The sequence below is a fragment of the Antrostomus carolinensis genome, unplaced genomic scaffold, assembly GCF_000700745.2.
Source record: "Antrostomus carolinensis isolate BGI_N321 unplaced genomic scaffold, ASM70074v2 scaffold8249, whole genome shotgun sequence".
Classification (NCBI taxonomy): Eukaryota; Metazoa; Chordata; class Aves; order Caprimulgiformes; family Caprimulgidae; genus Antrostomus; species Antrostomus carolinensis.
Genome location: NW_010336464.1, coordinates 3,144 through 9,450, shown reverse-complemented (window position 1 = coordinate 9,450; position 6,307 = coordinate 3,144). Strand labels below are relative to the sequence as shown.

At 43.7% G+C, this 6,307-nt stretch overlaps 1 non-coding gene across 1 annotated transcript; it reads right to left on the bottom strand.

Moving 5' to 3' along the window:
• Positions 1-5,548: 5,548 nt before the first annotated feature.
• TRNAF-GAA (transfer RNA phenylalanine (anticodon GAA)) lies at positions 5,549-5,621 on the bottom strand. Its single transcript has one exon. It is a non-coding gene; the product is annotated as a tRNA-Phe (tRNA).
• Between the last annotated feature and the right edge of the window lie 686 nt (positions 5,622-6,307).

The window sequence follows — 6,307 nt, the reverse complement described above, 5'->3', positions numbered from 1 at the left end:
TGTCTTTTGGTGAAACTGCTCAATTTTAATGAAACTTTCCACAGGTTGATCTGAGAGCAGACCAGCTGCACACACATAGTCTACCCAGTGAGCATGCACATAACTAGGCTTCTGGTGAATGTCAGTCTCTGTGTGAATACAGGAAGGAAAGAAAGAGGACCTTAAATCAATTCAACTTTTTGGAGATTGGTTTGGGGGCACCTCTATCTTGTCATAGAATCATAGAATGATTTGGGTTGGAAGCGATCTTAAAGATCATCTAGTTCCAAGCCCCCTGCCATCAACAGGGACACTTTCTGCTTCTCCTGCCAAAATGAGCAAAGGCACCAGAAGTATCAGCAAGTAACAGACCACATCAACCAAAAATTATCAAAATTATCAAGACAGAGTTTTAACTGTTTCAGATAAAATCCTCATAGTCAGATGCATCAGGGCTGTTAAACATCATATGACCAAGGCAACTGGCAGCTGAAGAATCATAGAATCACAGAATCTAGAATCATAGAATGGTTTGGGTTGGAAGGGACCTTAAAGATCATCTAGTTCCAACCCCCCTGCCATCAGCAGGGACATCTTCCACTAGACCAGGTTGCTCAAAGCCTCATCCAGCCTGGCCTTAAACACTTCCAGGGGTTTCCAAACACTTCCAAGAAAAAGGCAACTGGCAGCTGAAGAATCATAGAATCACAGAATCTAGAATCATAGAATGGTTTGGGTTGGAAGGGACCTTAAAGATCATCTAGTTCCAACCCCCCTGCCATCAGCAGGGACATCTTCCACTAGACCAGGTTGCTCAAAGCCTCATCCAGCCTGGCCTTAAACACTTCCAGGGGTTTCCAAACACTTCCAAGAAACCCCAGTGCTCACCCAGCCTGGCCTTAAACACTTCCAGGGGCTTCCAAGCACTTCCAAGAAGCCCCAGTGCCTCTAAATTTGTGTGCTGGGATAACCAAAGGAAAGGTTTTTCCACAGGCCCCTGTATTAAAACTTTTCTCAAACCACCCTCTTCTGACCAACCCAAGGTTTTATGGAGCTGTGGTCTTACCCATGATTGCCATCATTCTGTTCTGGTGACCCAGCTGAAATCGTCTCTGGACCAAGGATGCAGAGCCAAAATTGCCTTTTCAGTGTTCTACCAGTCGGAGAGATGGAATGGCTGGAGAACAAGGTTGTTCCCTAGTGAATAATGCAACCAAGGTGGGAATCTAGTAAATAATGCAACCAAGGTGGGAATCAAGGTGGGAATCTAGTGAATAATGCAACCAAGGTAGGAATAAGTGTTGTTTCTCATTTTGCCCTCCCTAGAAATAACTAGGGTGCCAGAGCTGCCAGGAACAGGCTTCCCAGAAAGGTTATGGAATCTCCTTCTCTGGAGGTATTCAAAACCCACCTGGATGCTTTCCTTTGCAACCTGCTCTAGGTGAACCTACTTTGGCAGCGTGGTTGAACCAGATGATCTCCAGAGGTCCCTTCCAATCTCTACCATTCTATGATTCTGTGAAACTAGCTGGAGGTAAAGGGCAAGGTCAGATCTATCTCCTTCCCTGTTCCACTTGCCCATAGGATCTGAGTCCCTCCTGACAGCTGGTTTTAGCCAGAATTATATCTATTCTGTAGGAATGGAGATCCTTTGATGTAACCCACACTTCCATCCCATGTGACTGTCATGGTTACGGGCTAATGATAGTGAGAGTCAGGCGTGATAGTCTCTTCTAAGACTAAAAAACTATAAACAAAACCCCATGTTGGTCCTACCTTCCCATATCCTCTAGCCTGCTGTTAGTCTCCAAATCCTTCATCTTTGCCAAGGAGGATTGATGACATGACAGGATTCACAAGACATTAATTAGTTTATCAAAGCTGGTACTGATGTATGCTTTAAAGGTAAATGAGCAGTGTCCAAAGAGAGTTTTGGTCTACAATCTCAAAAGTAAAGAGGAATAAAACACCTGCAAAAGCAGGTTAAAACCTAGGTGCTTCCCTGGTTTGTGTGGCCTACACAAGACTTAGTTTTTCATAAAAAAAACCCCAGCCAAACAAACAAACCAACAAACAAAAAAAAAAAAAAACAAACAAAAAAACTCCAAAACCACAACTTCAGAAGGAGAATGAAGAATAGAATAGAAGGTTTTGTTTCATCATGCCTTCTTCATTGTTATGGTTCAACCCCAACCACAACTAAGAACCACACAGCCACTTGATCACTCCCCCTTAGTAAGATGGGAGAGAGGACTGGAAAGGTAAAAGTGGGAAAACTTGTGGGCTGAGATAAAGACAGTTTAACAGGTAAAGCAAAAGCCATGCATGCAAGCAAAGAAAAACAAGAAATTCACTCACTACTTCCCATCAGCAGGCAGATGTTCAGCCATCTTCAGGAAAACAGGACTCCATCATGCATATCCTCTTCAGCCTGGAAGAAGAGAAGGCTCCGGGGAGATCTTATAACAGCCTTCCAATACCTGAAGGGGGCCTACAAGAAAGCTGAGGAGGGACTTTTCATAAGGGCAGTTAATGACAGAACAAGGGGAAATGGGTTTAAGCTGAAAGAGGGGAGGTTTAGATGAGATATGAGGAAGAAGTTCTTCACTGTGAGGGTGGTCAGACACTGGAACAGGTTGCCCAAGGAAGTTGTGGATGCCCCCTCCCTGGAAGTGGTCAAGGGCAGATTGGATGGGGGTTCGATGGCGGGGGGGTTGGAGCTACATGATCTTTAATGTCCCTTCCAACCCAAACCATTTTATGATTCTATGATTCTATATTGGTTACTTGGGAAGACAAATGCCATCGGTCTGAACATCACCCCACTTCTTTTTTCTTCCCACAGCTTTATATGATGACCATGACATCATAGAGTATGGAATATTCTTTTAGTCAGTTGGGTTCAGGTGTCCCCTCCCAACTTCTTGTGCAACTCCAGCCCGCTCACTGGTGGGGTGGTGTGAGAAGCAGAAAAGGCCTTGACTCTATGTAAGTTCTGCTCAGCAATAACAAAACCATCTCTGCACCTTTAACACTGTTTTCAGCAAAAATTCAAAACATAGACCCATACAAGCTGCTACAGAAAAAAATAACTGTCCCAGCACATTCATCTACTTTGTTATGTTTAACAAAACCTGAGTATCCTCAGTGTCATGAACTACTGTGGTCAAAGAGAGGGTGGTGAAGCAAAATGAAAATGAGGGATGAGAAGATGGTTCTCAGCCACCACATGTGATACAATCCCTAGAAGACCTGTTGCAATACTTTTCTAGCAGGTCTTGCCATTCCTGAAGGAAAGAGCTCACTGAGAACTACTGTATACTGACTGGTAGAAACTTTTGAATTTACAGCTAGTACACATCTTTAACTGGTTTAGATCCATTCCTTATAGTGCTACCTTCTGACTTGACCATATATTCTTCATTCTTTTTCTTTATTGCCTCCAGATGCACACAAACCACACTCAATCTCCCCTAGCCTTTGCCATGATATGCAAAATGCTCAAATTTTTTCTCATCTCCATTTATGTGATAGAGTCTCTCATTCCAGATGAATCCCAAAGTCCTTGGCTGTCTAAAATGGTCTGTACCAATGGTGACCCAGGCTTCTGTAATCTCTTACATCATCTCCAGTCCATCACCCTCTTTCCTACGCTGTTTTCTTATTATTTACCTCATCTTTCGCTGTTCTTCTGAGATGAGCTGTCCTCTTCTTCCCTATTTCTCCTCCCTCCCCATTTCCGATCAGTTTTGAGGTAAATTCACCTGAAAGTCATAAGGAGTTCCTGAGGAACAGTCTCCTGAGCACAGCTCAGTGACGCTGATGCCAACATTCTGAAGGTTGTACCTTCCTGGATAACATGACTGTTCGTAATTCTTGCAAATAAAATGAGTTAGAGAAAAAGAGGATTTGAGAGGTGTGTGAGTAATACAGCATCATCCGCAGGGACACGTGCTGGGATAACACACACAACCAAGCTGAGAACACAAAGTACTTTTTACCTGCCAGTTAAATCTCACCAGACTTGGGGAAGGTAAGGGAAGGCAGTTGTCATTGCTACAACCAGGGAAACTGAGGCATAGCAATGCAATTTGCATAGATCATTCAGCTGGTTTGATAGAGAACCTAAGCTAAGGCTATTTATGCTTTTTTTTAGGGGTGGGATTGTAACTGTCTGAATTCTGCAATAAAACTTCATTTAATTGCATAATAGGAAGGAAAGATTATGAACTCCATTAATTTTACAAGAAGAGTGCTGAAACATTGGAACTGGTTGCCCAGAGAGGTGGTAGAAGCCCTATCCCTGCAAACATTCAAGATTGGGTTGGATGGGGCTCTGAGCAACCTGGTCTAGTTGACAATGTCCTTACTCACTGCAGGGAAGTTGGACTAGATGACCTTTAAAGGTCATCTCCAACCCACACCATTATATGATTCTATGATTACCTGGTAAAAGGACCCAGAGCAATTAGGTGTTCCAGTGCATTTGAATCTGTCCACCTGTCCATGATGTACCCAGTTTAGATCTTACTCACCTCATTGCTCTTGCTCTCATTAACAATCAGCACCTCATTTCACCCTCTTCCCCTTCTTGCAGCCAAATACAACCTAGGATTGGCTCTAGCTCTTCTGTGGGTTGCCCTTGAGTCTGCTCCAGGACCACCTGACCAAGATTGAACACCAAAAACACCCTTCTACCCAAGGACACTGTTACAGCAAAGTGATTTCCATTTGCACAGAGCTGGCATCCGTTCCACCTGCTGACTTTCCCACCTCCAAAGAAGACTGCAGCTCAGTGAGGGGAACAAACATACCATAGAAGGGAAGCGATCTCTGCCAAGCGCTGCAGAAATGGGACACAGATGGTGTCTTAAATGAGAACGGAAGTTTATTCGGGGGCTCTGCCTGTGACGTAGCATTGCAGATCTTGCAACAGATGACAGACACTAGGATTTCAGAGCAGGTGATGAGATAATTTTGAAGCAGTCTCTGTCCACAGAGCTATTAACTTGTCTGAAATTAAAAAGAAAAAAAAAATGAATTCAATAAACGGTTCTGTAAGGATAGGAACATATGAACCTACTTTTATTTATATGTAGATGTGGTTCTTCTGATACCTGAATCTTAATTACAACTGTTTGTTGGCTGGTTGGTCAGCCCGGATGGCTGTGCTGATTAGCCAAGTGGTCACTGCTGATGGAAATATGTGAGGATGACATTAGTCTTACTTTTCTCTTCTGTAGACATAAACTTGTGTCTTTCTCTTTTACACACAGAATGGTTGGAAGGGATCTCTGGAGGTCATCTGGTCCAACCCCCTACTCTAGAAGGGCTACCTAGAGACAGTTGCCCAAGATCACATCCACATGGCTTTTGAATATTTCTAGGAATGGAGACTCCACAACCTACCAGGGCAACCAGTCCCAGGTCTCTCATCCTCTCCTCATATGAAAGATGCTCCAGTCCCTTCATCATCTTCCTGGACCTCTGCTGGACTCTGGTCAGTAGCTCCATGTCTGTCTTGCACTGAAAGCCCAGCACCGGGCACAAAAAAACTACAGGAAACCACTGCTGAAGCCCGGGATTGAACCAGGGACCTTTAGATCTTCAGTCTAACGCTCTCCCAGCTGAGCTACTTCAGCCCTGCTGGGGCATTAATTTTCACAAAACCTGTTGGAACATCATTGTCTTTCAGCTTTTTCAGACAAGCTTAGCTGACATCAGCTTGTGAGTCAAAGTTGTTTCAGGGAACAGGATACAGACAGACTGGGCTCAAAAGCAATGGTCCAAGTCACCAACATAACCTCTTTGTCAATGTACATGACCTCTGTATATGTAATTATCTTTAATAATAATATGACTCTGGAGGATGTATAGAAGTGGGACAGGGAAATAAAAAAAGGTGTTCCTGTAGTGCTGATAGAAGAGTACAGTTACCTTGAGAACAAGAAGCATTTGGACAAGGCCCCCAGATACATGGTCTGAATATTGGGACTGTCCTGTGCAAGGACGGGGGTTGGACTTGATGAACCTTGTGGGTCCCTTCCAGATCACAACATTCTATGATTTTATTTTATGATTCAGAGAAGGGCTTTGTCACTCATAAATCATTGCAAGGAAAATAAGGAGATGGAGCTAGGTCTCTATAAATACAAAGCTACCAAGGAGGAAGCTGAATGAGAAGTGAGAAGGGTGGTGGAGGATGAAGAGGAAGACAAATTGCTTGTAGGGAGGGCTTGAGATGACTGTGAATGAGAAGACAGTAAAAGAGACTATCAAACATAATCTGCTTTCTCTGTGCTTCTGATGCTGAAGGCACCATCTTGTC